Source organism: Hyperoodon ampullatus, assembly GCF_949752795.1.
Source record: "Hyperoodon ampullatus genome assembly, chromosome: X".
In the NCBI taxonomy this organism is placed as follows: Eukaryota; Metazoa; Chordata; class Mammalia; order Artiodactyla; family Ziphiidae; genus Hyperoodon; species Hyperoodon ampullatus.
Window position 1 is genome coordinate 79,389,673 of NC_136913.1, and position 17,533 is coordinate 79,407,205.

A 17,533-nucleotide genomic window follows, 5' to 3' on the forward strand; every position below is an offset into this window, starting at 1 on the left:
AGTTGTGGCTTTCAATTTAGAATGCTTCTATAAGAACAGTTCAAATTTATAGAGCAAATTATCCTGCGATAGTCCAATGTAAATTTTTTCCACTGCATTCTTTATTCATAGGAAGAGAAAAAAGTAAATTACTAGATGACACATGTGAGTGCCTTTTAGGCACAAAGATGATAATGCTTGTCACTGTATATTTTTCTATGAAAGCATTCACGTGGCCAAACGCAATGAAACTAAGAGACTAAGTCATACACTGTCCATTTCCAGTACTTAAAGTCATTGTCTTACATATTACAATACAGTTATATGCCTAGAAGGGAGCATTTGTTTAAAGGGTCAGCCAACGACCCTCCAAATAGCTTTAGTTTTACCTAGTTGTGTCCAGTAAGGTGTCAAGAAAGATTGTCTTACACACAAGTCTGTTTCTCAACCAGGAATGACATTGAAAGAAGTTGAACTTTAAACATGAACTGTAAGGATACAAAGTACTTGTCTTGCCAGCCATCCAATTGGAGGAAGTATCCAATCATCCTATTATTCTTGTCTGCAATGTGCTGCTGAGCAAGTGGAAAAATCCAGGAAATGGATTACTTAGAAAATCTTATTGTCTATGTCTCTGGTAAAATATTTTGCACTAGATTTTCCAACAAAATTGATTCTAGCAATTAGATTTGGTAGGTAACCAAGGCAGAGTACTGAGATTCTGTGTTGGTTAATTTTATGTGCCAAGTTGGGTAGGTCACAGTACCAGAGATTTGGTCAAACACTGGTCTAGATATTGTTGTCAAGGTCTTTTTTACATGAGATTAACTTTTAAATAAGAAAAATTTGTTAAAACAGATTATCCTCCACAATGTGTGGTGGGTCTCATACAAACAGTTGAAGGCCCTAAGAAACAAACTCCTATCCTCCCTCTGGGGAAGAGGTAATTCTGTCAGCAGACCACGTTCAGATTTGATCTATTACATCATCACTTCCCTGGATCTCCAGCCTGCCAGGGTACCTTAAGATTTTGGACTTGCCAGCTTCCACAGTTGTGTGAGCTAATTCCTTAAAATCAACCTCTCTGTCTCTATCTCTGCCAGTCTCAGTCTGTCTTTGCCTCTGTCTGTCTGTCTGTCTCTGTCTCTCCCTCTATATATATCTGTCTATCTATCTATCCACCTATCTATATGTACTGTTTTTTTTTTTTTTTTCTGGCGAACCCTGATTAATACAGGTTTTAGTTTTAAACATGTCTTAACTAAGATCTGTCATACAATATCAGGCCTGATGAAGTGCTGTTCCATTCAGTATTCAGGTTCTGAGAGAAGTATATTCTTTTGACATGTAGGTGGACTTAGCTAGAATTCTATCTGCCTCCAGTAATTGTTTAGTAGTTAAGTTCTAAAATCATACAAATCTAGGCCCAAATCCCAGTTTTTCCACTTGAAAGCTAGATTACCATGGGGCAATATTTAAGCCTCATTTTTCTTTCTTGTAAACTGGGGTTAATATAGGTAAATTGTAAGCAATCATGGCAATATGTGACTTGTGAACTTTGGCTGGAGAAGGGAACAACTAAAAGGACAAAGAAAAAAGTGAAAAATGTTTCCTCTGGAGTGACCCCTGTATATAATTCACCTTACTAGATTTTTACCTCTTTCCATTCAATGGGGAAGTGAAATAAAGAAAAATGAACTAGTCGACCCCCCTCTGTCCTTAGAGAAGATGCCTCAGTCTTGAGACACTTGAAATCTAACCACTTGATGAAGTGAAGCTGTTAGTCACCTGAAGAGCACAAGGGCCTCTCATCCCATTGGCACTGAGGCAATGCTTATGGGCATTTTCAAACACCTAACCTGATCATGGCCATCATATTATTACTAAAGTTTTATGCTTAAGACATTATTAGTGAGGAAGATAGCAGTAAAGGATAGATCTTAAAGAAACAAATATTTAGAGAGTGAGATAATGAGTCAAGGAAGGAAGTAAGAAAAACAGGCTTGAAAGAGAGAATTGATATTTTGGTGGGTATTTAATGAGTGCCTATGAAGTGGAAAGCACTGTTCTAGTCACTGAAGATACAATCATGAGAAGAAAAATGGTTTCTGTTCTTCTGGAGCTAGTGATCTAATGATATGTAGAGGACAGGCAATAAACAAGAATACACATACATTTATTAGAAAATGTCTGATAGTGATCAGTGAGGAAAATCCAACAAAGTAATATGATAGAGGCTGACTCTTTAGTATGTGTATTAAGATGCTTTTAGCTCCATATAATAGAAAACCCTGACTCAAATAAGTTCAAAATGATAAATTTCATTATTTGACTTAACACAATATCTATCCTAAGGTGAGGACGTTTCAGATGTGGTAAATCCAGGCTCTAACTTTGCTTCTCTGTTAATTCCCTTGGTTTTACCTACTATTGTTTATTGACTTCATCCTCAGGCTGATAGTAAGAACACGGCTGCAATTTCATTGTCACATCTAAATACAGCAACATCCAGAGAAAGAAGAAGAGATGTCATATTTCAAGAATGAGAAAAAATCTTCCTCAGGGACCTCCCAGCTGACTATTTTATTGGCCAAAATGAGGTCACATGTCCCTAATGAAACAATCACTGGTAAAGTGCATGGAGTTGTCATGAATAAATTAACCTAGAAGGAATAGATTTGGTTTAGTCAAATACGGAGCCAGTTTTGTTGTGATTTTTGTTAAATTAACATTTGTTAGGTAAAGCACTGGGGTACCAGTCGGTGAACCACCTGTTTAACAAAGACCACAAGGGAAAATGAAATAGAGAAGGTTATTACTCACAGCTCCAGGAAGATGTAGAGAGCACACCTTGAGGGTCCAACTTGGAAGGGCAGGGCAGAGTACAGGCAGAGATCAAGCAGCAAGACCTGGGGCATTTGCCTTTGTTAGGGTCCATGGGTTGAATGTTTTTGGGGTTCCTGGACTAAGGCTAGATTGGTCAATTCAAACCAAAAAAATGGGGTTTTGGTAAGTTCCACAGTGGTCTTAACTAAATGGGGCATGAGAGGAAGGATTTGGGAGGCAGGAGTGACTGTTTTATCACCAGAGGTGTTGAGGAAGTCATATCAGGAACTTGCACTTACTTGTGACTCTGAAGGCCATTATTTAGGGCATGCACTAGCGAATGAGACTAGTGTCAGTTCAAGGCCCCTGTAGGCTATTAGCCACACAAAATGGGTGCTGAGACAGCAATATCATGGAGTGGTTTAGTTAAATTCTCAGCAACCTTAGAAGGCCTCTTTGGGAAGACATTTGAGGTGAGATGAGATATGGATGATAAAAGAGGCAACAAAGGATGAATTGAGACAGGGAGGTAGAGATAATAAAGATGGAGAAAACAGCAAGGGTAGTTTTGTAGAAGTCAAAGAAAGGAAGAATATCAACAAAATGTGAATGTTTGACTCTGTTAAATGTCAGAACTTTAAGTTACTGTTCTTTCACCTCAAGTGGACCTTAATGCTGCCCAGCAACCATACCATATTAGTGTGTTTTTTCTTCTACTCTTCTAGATGGTTCACTCATCCTTGGCTGATAATATTGTTTCTTATTTTAATGAGAACATTGGAGCAACTCAAACAGAATTTTCACAAGCTCCTACCACCAATTCCTATTTCCAACTGCCTGCATCTGTGACCATATAGTCTTCCTTCTCTCTTGTTATAACCCTGGAGGTGCCTTCTCCGTTGTCTCTTTCCCTGGTTGTCTCTCGTAAAGTTCTAGCTGGTCTATGGTTTGGTTAATTTTTCTCATGGAGGCAACATAATTGCTTACCACTAAAATCTGCATTACTTTCAACAAATTTCCTAGGCTTAAACATCCCCACAGTCCGTTCCAAATTTAGCCTGATAACTTGGGGTGAGCTTCAGAGTTTTCTGTTCTTACAACTTGTCTCTATCACTGTGCAAAATCTTTCTGCCATTGCTCCAGACCTTGTGACCATGACAGTGGCTCAATACTCTCAGGCTCCCCTACACCATTCACACACAAGGTGGATGGTAGCTTCTGGTTTTCTCAGTTTGCCTCCTTAGTATGGCTCCATCTTATGAGTAATCTGAAGTGAAGGTAACTAGGCCCTAGTATCCTCAGCCTGACATACCAGGAGAAGACCTAGTACTCCATGAGTGAGGGCTGAGTAGAGAAATGGATTCCCAGAATCAGTCTTGCCTGGAATAGAGCTTCTGCAACACAGATCTGGGAGGAGTAAGATATACTGGTAACCCTCTCATCCCTGGAAGACACTGAAACAATAGATTGGAAGTTGGTGGTGGGGAAGGAACCCTGTGTTCTTGGCTGATCCCAGCATGAGTGGACCTCCCATGATTCTAGAGAAAGGGAGTGAGATGTGGCTCCAATGCCATATACACATTCTGTTCTTACCAGATTTTCTTGTAAAAAAAAAAGTGTATTATATGCCCTTGGAACAATTTCCAGAGACTTTAAATGGTTATTTATTTTTGTTTTTCAATAACTTTTACCACTTATGGTTGTTTTATTGGAGCAAGCTCCTCACACTGCTATTCTAGAATCCATTTCCCTAAACTTTAATCTTAAAAATTGAAGAAATGTCAAATGAAACCAAAAGTTAATCCTTAAAAATAGAAATAAAATAGGTAACTTTCTGTCTAAACTTAGTAAGGATAATAAAGAAAGTAAAATTATGTCACATAAGAAAAAATATAATCATGGATATGGAACTTATTTAAAAAATTAATGTGGAACACTACTCAAATAATTTTAGAATCTGAAGGAAATAAATTATTTCATTGCAAATATAAATTACCGAAGTTGACCAAAGAAATGGCAAACTACCTAGACATAAAAGTAATCTTAGAAGACAGAAGAGAGGCAATTAAACACCAACCAATTAAAAAAAAAGACCAGACTTAGATGTTTTCCTGTTCAACTATATATAAATTTTAAGACACTTAAAACTCCTATATTTTTCAAACTCATTCCATTTTTGGGGAAGAAGAAAATTTCCTCTACCCTTCTAAGTTCTTGTGGCTGATCTAAGAATTAAATTGACATGAGACAGATTAACAGGAGAAAATCAAACAAAAACTTAATAACACTGATACATGAGAGAGACTCAGGAAAACTGAGTAACTCACCAAAATGGCTGAAACCCTCACCTTAAATACCACCTTCAACTAAAGACAAAAGTGGATATTGGGAGTAGTGGTTTGGAACTTCAAAGAGGAGGAAGGCAATTCACAGGGAGATGAAAAAGTAAATGTTTCCTGGGCCAAGCAGAGAAGGTGGGACACAGAGAAGAGTTTTAACAAACACACTTTGCTAGGTTCCTCCATTTCTATATACTTAATTCATACTATAGTTATCTATGGTGATAGCTGCCTGCCTGGAACAGGTCCTCTATCTACATTCTTTTAGTCAGTTAGGGAGAAGGTCAAAGGTTCTTTCTGGGTCTTTTGCACCGTAAAATTAATGAGATTAAATGAATCCTCATACAAAAGAGACACATTTCGGGGTGGCAAAATTTGCTCCCCTAAACCATTCATTAAAAAAATAATAATAAAATTCCATAATTCATTTTATGAAACCAACAAAACTTTACTGCTTAAATATTAAACCTCAAAAGTAGCACAAAAGAAGAAAATGTTAAACAAAGTTAAATTATGCATAAACAAAAAAAATCTAAAAAATATTTAGTCATCCAAATTAAGCAATACATGAAGAGAACAATACCTCAATATACCATGATGACAGAGTATGTTTTACTCCATATATGCAAAATTGGGGGTTTTTTTGGAACTCTACCAATAGAATTCACTCTAACAATAAATTAAAGGGGAAAATATACGATTGTATCAATAGGTGCTGAAATTAAACATCCAACTCAAATAAAAATGTAGGTTAATAGAAATTAAAGGGAACTACAAAATATGATAAACACATTTTGCAATAAAACTAACAGACATAAATAGTAATGAAATACTAATTTCCATTATAGTCAGAAAAAGACATATACATGCTGTCCTCACTAATATACGACATTCTTTTTGGAGATTTTATATAGTGGAATAAGAAAATAAAATGAAACTTTCAGTATAAATCTTAAAAACTTAAAGTTGTTTTCAATAAATATTGAAAAATAGTAATTTCTAAACATGTTCTGGAATTCCACAGACTCTTCTATGAACTAGTAAAAATATTAAGATAATTTGAAGGCATATTTGGAACCAAATTAAAAGGAAAAAAATTTTAAAGGTAAATAGCTTTTCTGTAGACCAATCAGTTAAAAGTAGGGGTCTTCCCTGGTGGTGCAGCAGTTGAGAGTCCGCCTGCCAATGCAGGGGACATGGGTATGTGCCCCGGTCTGGGAAGATCCCACATGGCACAGAGCGGCTAGGCCCATGAGCCCTGGCCACTGAGCCTGCGTGTTGGGAGCCTGTGCTCCACAACGGGAAAGGCAGCAACAGTGAGAGACCTGCGTACCACAAAAAAAAAAAAAAAAAAAACTTCCAACAAACAAAAGCCCAGGATGAGATGGCTTCACAGGTGAATTCTATCAAACATTTAGAGAAGAGCTAACACCTATCCTTCTCAAACTCTTCCAACATATAGCAAAGGGAGGAACACTGCCAAACTCATTCTACAAGGCCACCATCACCCAGTTACCAAAACCAGAAAACGATGTCACAAAAAAAAAAATTCAGGCCAATGTCACTGATGAACATAGATGCAAAAACTGTCAACAAAATACTAGCAAACAGAATCCAACAGCACATTAAAAGGATCATACAGCATGATCAAATGGGGTTTATAAAAGGAATGGAAGGATTCTTTAATATATGCAAATCAATCAATGTGATACACCATATTAAAAACTGAGGGAGAAAAACCATATGATCCTCTCAATAGAGGCAGAAAAATCTTCTGAAAAAATTCAACACCCATTTATGATAAAAACCCTCCAGAAAGTAGTCATAGAGAGAACTTACCTCAACATAATAAAGGCCATATATGACAAACCCACAGCCAACATTGTTCTCAATGGTGAAAAAATGAAACCATTTCCAGTAAGATCAGGAGCAAGACAAGGTTTCCCACTCTCATCACTATTATTCAACATAGTTTTAGAAATTTTAGCCACAGCAATCAGAGGAGAAAAAGAGATAAAAGGAATCCAAATCAGGAAAGAAGAAGTAAAGCTGTCACTGTTTCCAGATAACATGATACTATACATAGGGAATCTTAAAGACTCTACCAGAAAACTACTAGAGCTAATCAATGAATTTATCTAGGAATAAATCTACCTAAGGAGACAAAAGACCTGTATGCAGAAAACTATAAGACACTGATGAAAGAAATTAAACTGATAAAGCAGATGGAGAGATATATCATGTTCTTGGATTGGAAGAATCAACATTGTGAAAATGACTATACTACCCAAAGCAATCTACATATTCAATGCAATCCCTATCAAACTAGCAATGGCATTTTTCACAGAGCTAGAACAAAATATTTCTCAATTTGTATGGAAACACAAAAGACCCCGAATAACAAAATCAATGTTGAGAAAGAAAAATGGAGCTGGAGGAATCAGTCTCTCTGATTTCAGACTATACTCCAAAGCTACAGTAATCAAGGCAGTATGATATTGGCACAAAAATTGAAATATAGATCAGTGGAACAGGATAGAAAGCCCAGAGATAAACCCATACACATATGGTCATCTTGTGTTTGATAAAGGAGGCAAGAATATACAATGGAGAAAAGACCACCTCTTCAATAAATGGTGATGGGAAAACTGGACAGCTACATGTAAAAGAATGGAATTAGAACACTCCCTAACACCATACATGAAAATAAACTCAAAGTGGATTAAAGACCTAAATGTAAGGCCAGACACTATAAAACACTTAGAGGAAAACATAGGAAGGACAATCCTTGACATAAATCACAGCAAGATTCTTTTTGACACACCTCCTAGAGAAATGGAAATAAAAACAAAAATGAACAAATGGGACCTAATGAAATTTAAAAGCTTTGCACAGCAAAGGAAACCAAAAACAGGACAAAAAGACAACCCTCAGAATGGGAGAAAATACAAATGAAGCAACTGACAAAGGATTAATCTCCAAAATATACAAGCAGCTCATGCAGCTCAATATCAAGAAAACAAACAACCCAATCCAAAAATGGGCAGAAGACCTAAATAGACATTTCTCTAAAGAATATATACAGATTGCCAACCAACACTTGAAAAGATGCTCAACATCACTAAACATTAGAGTAATGCAAATTAACACTACCATGAGGTATCACCTCACAGAGGTCAGAGTGGCCATTATCAAAATATCTACAGGGCTTCCCTGGTGGTGCAGTGGTTGAGAGTTCACCTGCCGATTCAGGGGACATGGGTTCATGCCCCGCTCTGGGAAGATCCAACATGCTGCGGAGCAGCTGGGCCCATGAGCCATGGCTGCTGAGCCTGTGTGTCCGGAGCCTGTGCTCCCCAACCAGAGGGGCCGCAACAGTGAGAGGCCCGCATACCAAAAAAAAAAAATCTACAAACAATAAATGCTGGAGAGTGTGCGGAGAAAAGGGAACCCTCTTGCAATGTCGGTGAGAATGTAAATTGATACAGCCACTATGGAGAACAGTATGGAGGTTGCTTAAAACACTAAAAACTACCGTATGACCCAGCAATCCCACTACTGGGCCTATACTCTGAGAAAACCATAATTCAAAAAGAATCATATACCAAAATGTTCATTGCAGCTGTATTTAAAATAGCCAGGACATGGAGCAACCTAAGTGTCCATTGACAAATGAATGGATAAAGAAGATGTGGCACATATATACAATGGAATATTACTCAGCCATAAAAAGAAATGAAATTGAGTTATTTGTTGTGAGGTGGATGGACCTAGAGACTGTCATACAGAGTGAAGTAAGTCAGAAAGAGAAAAACAAATACCATATGCTAACACATATATATGTAATCTAAAAAAAAAAAAAGTTTCTGAAGAACCTAGGAACAGGACAGGAGTAAAGACGCAGACGTACAGAATGGGCTTGAGGACATGAGGAGGGGGAAGCCTAACCTGGGACAAAGTGAGAGAGTGGCATGGACATATACACACTACCAAATGTAAAATAAATAGCTACTAGGAAGCAGCCACATGGCACAGGGAGAGAAGCTCTGTTCTTTGTGTCCATCTAGAGGGGTGGGATAGGGAGAGTGGGAGGGAGATGTAAGAGGGAGGAGATATAGGGATATATGTATATGTCTAGCTGATGCATTTTGTTATACAGCAGAAACTAACACACCATTTTAAAGCAATTATACTCCAATAATGATGTAAAAAAAAAAAAACTAAAGTAAAAGCATATAGAACAAACTGTGAATTTTCCTTGAGATGTTTTAAGGGTTTTGACTTTTTAATGGCTATTATTGGATAAATAAATAAAATGCAAGTTATGTTCTGTTGGTTTCCCATTCATTTATGTGTTTGTATGGGAAGGTAAATACTATAGGAAATGCCTAAATATTAAATCAAGTTTTGTGTTAGTGTCATGTGAATAGATGCAGAAAAAGAAAACCTTGTAAAGTTATGAATTTGTCAAATAAAGAATGAAAAATTAGATTTTAAAAGTTATGTAATGAAACAAAAATAAATTTCTCCTCATTCTTTTACAATGAATTATTGTTACATAGAAATATATGACTCTGAAATGGAATAATCATTATAGTAGACTCACTAAATATTTAAGTCCATGGTGTGGGGTGTGGCAATGGTAGCAAAAATACCTCATGTGAAGAAATTTGAAAGCATACTAACCTGTTCAGAAACTAGTGTTGAATGTGCATAATTTTAGAATTCTAACATTCTGTTATTTTCCTAATTTTAGTTATATGTGCTTGAAGTGCATTCTACTGAAGTCAACAGTCTTGCCTGTCAGCTTTTGTAGGAAAAAAGGGGGCTCAAAATTATTGAATATAAGTAGCTAGAATAACAGTTGAGGATTGAGTCTAGCTTGGACAGAGTAAAACCAGTTCAAACTATTTTGTCTCTTAGTTTGGCCTCAATACTGCTTGAATTTTCATTACAGTCTACTGTCACAGGAAGTCTAGGATTTATATTCTGATATATGTGGGAATTGGATGGAGGATAATGTTAGTGAATTAAAGAACAAATTGAAATCTACTTTCTTCAGCAAGTATTATTCAAAAGGCTCTTGATTTAGGTATAGATACTGTTGTACCTTTATCATAAAACAACAGAAAAAAACACTGTAGAAATAGCACTTTTATTTTTCTCCCAGTTCTCACTTTCTTAAGCACTGAGCTATCAGAGAAATGCTTTTGTTTCTTTTGCTTTATTGTTTTTTTCCCCCACTGTGACAAATACTTCATGCAAGTCATTTAAACTTCCTGTGCACAGGAGCAACAGTAAGAGAAAAAGGAAAAACATTATAATTTTTGGAACTAAATGCAAACCTTAAATTAAGCTCAAGAGAGTTCTAACTTTTGAATTTAAAAAAGCCTTTAAAAACGTCTCACAACATGTGTAAGACTATGAGGAAAATTTAGCAGATAACACTTAGTGGATATTTCATGATATTAAGGAATTATTCATTTTAAGTTTGATGATTCCATTGTGGTTATATTTTTAAAAGTCGTAACTTGCAGAGGCATATACTTAAGTATGAAATAATTATGTACTTTTCTTCAAAATAATCTGTTATGGGTGGGGCAGGGGACTTGTTGTATGTAGTGATTCGGCAAGTTAGGACATGAATTGTTGATGAATAATTTGAATAGTTGAATAGTTTTTAAGTGTAGTGGTGATATCATGTGGCTTCATTAGAAAATCCTCTTTACTTTGCATAGGTTTGAAACTTCTCATAATGAAAAAAGTATAATCATACAAAATTAATTGATTCATTTATTACTGGCTTTTAAAGGAAATCTTTTTGTTGTAAATTTGGAATGGATTAGTATAATTTGAAGGGCAGCTCTCATGCATTAAAATATCCTGCTCCTTTGACATCCAGGGCCTTCTCCAGCTATTCAAACCTTGGATTTCCAGTATCTTCTTTGAAGACTAGGTAGAACCCCTTTAGAGACTCTTGAATCTCCTAGAAGTATTTCCTCAGGAGAGCAAGAAAACAAACATATGTGTTCCGTTTTCATCAGGAACTTCACAATGCATTTAAAATGTTAGAAGCTTGGGTGACAGAATTGTAGAAATTAAAAGTATCAAAACAATCACAAATCAACAGTAGTTATAAAATAATCATTACTACAGTATAACATTGACTCAGAAGGTACACAATATCAGCATTGATCACTCTATTCACTTTTGTGTTAACTTTAGTTAAATCATTACAGCCTTTTACTGACTTGACCTTACCCTTTTATACACTCAAAAGGCAAATTTCACTAGTGTTTCATGGAATAAAAGATTTTCATCTGACAACAGCTTGATATTTGCTATACTTCTTCCTTCTTATATTGTATCTTACAACTGCTCAGCTCAATATTTCTTCTGACAGATTTTGCCATGAAATACATATTCTCAGTTGTAACAAAAACAAAATTTACACTTTGGCAAATATTTGGCAACACATTGGGAAGGGGTTATGGCACATGTGACTTGCTGAGAATCCATATCTTAATGATGGAATTCAATATAATCTGTTCATTATAGAGGTCCTGTAGTTGTTTTCTAAGGTATCTAAGAGCACCAAATTGGCTATTTTTCACTTAGTGTGACTGATCAGTCATAGAAGTAGAACTTTGTGAAAAATATTAGGAAGACATAGTAACATTGAATTGTGTCTGAGAGTGCCATGAGGATAAACCATAATCTCGAAGACATTTTACCCAGATATAGGTACCTAGATAAAATCCAGGGAAAATATTTCATTCTAAAATCATAGAAACGGTGTATTTTTATATGGCTGTGCTTGTCAGAACACTAACTTCTCTTATCAGATCCATCAAGATTGCTCTTCATATCATGCTGTGGCTACCTGGCATTAGTACATCTATGATTTGAGTATTACTTTCCCTGAATATTTCCTACGGCTTCCCCGAAAGAAAGATTTGTGAGTGAAGTAATAAATTATTAATGCTACATGTCATAAAGTAAAATATATTATTTTTCAGATCTTAATTCACTAATCAAGAATAAATGAATGCATCTGAATTATTCAAAGAAACTAAAATTATACAAATTACACTCAAATTGAATATTTTGAATATTCTATTCAAAATGTAACAAAAGGGATCACTCTTCACATTAACCTATAACCTATACTTTTACAAGGTACCAGTCAGGTTCTTGCATGAAACATTTAACAGTGCATTCTTTATGAATTAAAATGAAAAAAAAGTCTTATAAATTGGAAATCTTGCATCAAATGCAGTGTAGAAAGTCAGTTATCTTGACATTAAAAGGTTACTGTGCTAGGTTGAACTTCAAGAGGTCAGATTCCAAAGCATCCCATTTCATACCTTTAGTCACACTTCAATCAAGATTGCCATGACAATGTAATAACTCTCTGTATTAAGTGATATTTATTACATCTTGGTGGTTTACAATGACTACTTAAAAACTGGCCTTCTGAAAATGATACATATTAACAACAATGCTTTGATTCAGTCTCACACTTGTGAGAGACCAGAGCTACATTAGTATATAGGAATCTAGGATTAGAGGTAACCTACTTTTATAATGGGTAGTCTTTTTTTTTTTTTTTTTTTTTTGCTCCAGACCCTCAGTCTATGGAATGGATATGTTAAATGTATTTTAATGGAGCTTATGTTGTTATTAGTTAATTGTTTAATCTGTTTTAGTTACAAAATTATCCCACTGTATTGAAGACAAAAATAACATCAGAATTATAAGCTTTTTGTTTTATAGTAAAATAGAGGGTTACTGTGGAGATTAAATTATTTGAATAGGGCAAATCATATTGCTTGACAACCAATAATAGGAGCTAGTGCTGTTATAATTATAATTCACTCATCTACATTTACACAAAACAATTTTGCCATCCTTTAAAAGGTCTACTATCTGCAGCTTACAGGACAGGCTTATACTATTTCTTCCAAGATAGGAATCCCATTTCTGTAAAGATTCTCTGTCTCTCTTTTCATTCTTTCTTTCAAATTTGTAAACAACCCTTTCTTTCACAGCAAATTCTGCAAACCTACACAAATTTTACAAAGTTATTCAAAATTAGAAAATATCTTGGAGTGCCTAGGCTCACACCTATATTTGAAGAAGTTATTGAAGTACCTGTGGACATAATCTTCTATTTCTCTTTCAGGTAGACAAGTTCCACACCATCATGTGTGCTCTTTCTATGTACTCAACCTTTCTGGAGTTCATCAGTGCCTACTCTTACCTTTTCTACTAGATAAAAGAGTTTTAGAAAAAAAATATGTGACTGAAAATGGGAAATTGATTGAAAGACTGAATACTGACAAGTAAATTTCCCATTTGCTCTCCCTCTCCTAAAAAATAAGTGTTACCTCCCAAAGTCTGTCTTCCAGATACAGTCAGTTTTTCTAATCAAAATAAATTGAACTATCCCAGAGTGAAATTTTCCAGGTTCTAACATGTGGGCATCCACTAACATAATGACCAAATCTCAGTCCAATCAAAGAAAGGTCTCACTAAGCTCATCAGTAAGCAAGTCCCATCAAACTATACATAGCTACAAAATAGTTTTTAGTTCCTGATTCTTACCTTTGGAATAGATTCTGACTTTTGAGGAAATCTGGACTATAAGTAATCAATTAAAATAACAAGGGAGTGATGTCAGCAAGATTGCAAAATAAGAAGGCCTAGTCCTTGCTCCCCAACAGAAACACCAATTTAACAATAACATATGGACCAAAATACCTTTATGAGAGTTCTAAAATTCGGTTAGGAAGTTGCAGTACTCCAAATGAACACAAAACAAAGAACAGCCACATTGAAATGAGAAAGAAGAGTAATTTTATTTAACTTGAGCCAGCCCTTTCCTCAAGTTGCACAGCTTAGTACATAGAGACAATCTTGGCCTGTAACTTCTCCAATCAGGGAAAAGATAGAATGGAACATGCCTCAAATACCTTGGTGTTTACATGCATTGTTGGAGAAGTTGGTTTCTGTCTTGCCTCATATGTAGTGCTGGTAAAACTGGCATAGTTCAGATGCCAGGGGGCAGTTAAGAAAAAAGGAAATGGGGCAGACAGCCTGCTGTGGCTGGCACTGCTCTGTGAGATTGCAATCAAGTAAAGAACCTGAAACTTCTCCCCTTGGAGGGAGGAGAGGAGTGGAGAATGCCTCCAACATTCTGGCCCAAGAGACTCGTTTCTGTCACCCCTCACAAAGGACCCTGATGGAACCAACTTAGGTTTATGGAGGCAACTAATAAGAAGGAAGAGTGAAGAGTGGCTTGCTGTTCCCAGCACTGCTCTGCAAAATTGGGAAAAGGGGCCGATCTTAAGACTCCTACACAAGGAAGGAGAGAGAGAAGTAGAGCATGCCTCTAATGTCCTAGCCTACAGTATAACAGTCAGACACCAGAAGGACACAGGAGCAGGAGATTATAGAGTCTTGAAAAAAAAGAAAGAAAGAAAGAAACAAGTAAATCACTCTAATTCACAATCTACATGCACAAGTTCAAGGAAGATACATTCATAGAAAAGGTTTGAGTGGCTCCCAGAATGCCTAGCCAGGCTGACTGGTGAAGGTCTTTCCTTGTCAAAGCCAGTCTGTAAAGACTGGAAGAGGCAGCAGTTTCTTCAAATGTACAGACATCAAAGCAGAGCTACAAGGAACACAAAGGATCAGGGAAACATGATACAATAAAGGAACGACAAGAGCAAAAATGTCTAGTAATTGACCCTAAAGAAATGGAAATCTATGAATCATCTTACAAATAATTCTAAATAATCATCTTAAAGAAGTTCAGTGAGTTATAAGAGAACACAGATACACAACTAAACAAAATTAAGAAAGAAATACATGAATAAAATAAGAATATCAACAAAGAGAAACTATAAAAAAGAACTGAACAGAAATTCTGGAACTGAAATATATAATAACTTAACTGCAAAACTCACTAGAGGGTTTCAAAAACAGACTTGATCAAGCAGAAAAAAGAATCAGTGAACTTGAATATAATCCCACTTCTGGGTATATATCAAAAATAATTAAAATCAGGATCTGAAAGACATATCTGCACTCCCATGTTCATTGCAGCATTATTCACAATATCCAAGATATGGAAATAATCTAAATGTCTGTCAACAGATGAATGGATAAAGAAAATGTGACATATACATACAATAGAATATTATTCAGCTTTCTGAAACTCCTGGATCCAAGACAAGGGTAGTTCATTACCCACAGCAATAGCAGTAGCAAGAGTACCATATTTTGTACTGGTTTTCTGAGCCTCAGTTCCCACAGGGTGATACAAAAAAAGTCATCTGAAACATGCATACAAAATGGGATGTATTATAGATGATGAACTTTGAGTTTATGGAACTCAAATCTTTTATAATGGGCTTTATGTATGCTTGCTCTTTTCTCTGGAGGGAAACACTACCAAGGCTCTTCTCTATACAAATATCCTTGAAAAGCTAGTTCAGAACAAGAGACAGTTAGTACTTCCCTCACAAGAGATGTAGAGACTCAAGAGACCCATTGAAAATCGCCCAACAGTGGCTATTTTAAATTTAATATAATTTTAAAATTCTGTTCATAAATTGCACTAGTCACTTTTAAAGAATTCCATAGCCATATGTGGCTAAAGGCTACCATACTGAACAATGAAAATATGGAACATATCTATTAATAAAGAAAATGCTATTGGATAGAGTGGTTCCATGTCATACAATAGCAATAATAATGAATAATAATAATAGTAGTAGTAGCTAATATTTATAAAGCATCCACAATGTGCCAAGTACTTTAAATGCATTATCCCATTTAACCCTCACATTAGCCCTAAAAATTAGAAGTTGTTATCTCCACTTTGTAGATGAGGAAACCATGCCTTAGACAGGTAGAACAATTTACCTACCTAAGCTCATACTTGTGGTTATTGTCAGAGACTGATCAGTACTTAACTATTCTCTTATGTTACTTTCCTTAGATTCCTATAGCAAATAGTATTTTCCAACAATTGCAACAATATTTACAGTCCCACATGCTCTTCCAGATTTTCAAAAACAACTCTATCAAGAGATAGAAACTATATTCCCTCCACTTGAACTTGAGTGGGTCTTTCTTACTGGCCTGATGGAAGTGATATTACATATAGTATAAGTAATGTTACTGTATATGAGGTTCATGAATAGGTTATATTCTTGATAAGAGTTCATATCTTTGACAACAAAATAGAGTTTCTACCTGTTTTCCTCATGGGATAGTAACTACCAGAAGTCAGCTGTCAGGCTATAAGGAAGCCCAAGCTACATTGAGAATCCTTGTCAAGATACATCAGCTGACAGCTATCACTGAGGTCCCAGGCAGCAGCCAGCATCAACTGCCACACGTGTGAGTGAGGAAACCTTCTAAATGACTCCAGCCCCTGTCATCAACTGATTGTAACCTGGGAGGCCCACAAAAAGAATTGTCTACCTGATCCAAATCAACCCTCTGAACCATAAGTGATGATAATAATAACAATAATTAATAATATATTAATGCTGTTTTGTACCATTAAGCTGTTGTTAGCAATAGATAGTTGAAACAATGCACCTTCAAACCGATTATGTAAAAAGCTTTATTTTAGTCAATTAGTTAATATTTATATGTTTTATTTGTGCAATGATGCATTAGTAGAAATAAATAAACATATAAGTGGGTTATTCTTTCTACATTCTGCCTGACCTTTTGTAGAACTAGATTTGAAAAGGAAAATTAAAATAAAATTTTTGCTTATATGAAAAAATAAAACTATTGATAAAGATGAATTTTGTCCAAAGCAAAATTGTTTCTTAAGTAGCTCTTCACATTTTGTTAGATATTACCATATTTGAATTTCATACCCTAGACTTCTGTCTTTCATTTATTTATTCTGGTTGTTACATAAGTTGCCTTACTTGATTTTTTTTCCAAAAATATGAAAAAAATTAATTAAAGCAAATGTATTTAATCCTTTTCTCTGAAAAAATACAAACTATTATACAAATGATAACATTCAAAGGATCATGAAAAATAGTCAATGAAGACATATGACTTTATTTATCATATCCTTATAATCTAGATTCAATCTTTGCATTGCCATATATTCATCATACATCTAGGAAAGACCATATGAGTTTTTGTAGAATTTACAATTTTGTAGATTTATCTTTATTTTTGTTGTTGCAGTAATAACACAATATAAGATCTACTGTCTTAACAAAAAATTAAGTGCACAATAACATATTGTTAACTGTAGACACTATGTTGTACAGCAGATCTCTAGAACTCATTCATCTTGTATAACTGTAAATTTATACCCATTGAGCAACAAAATTTCTCATTTC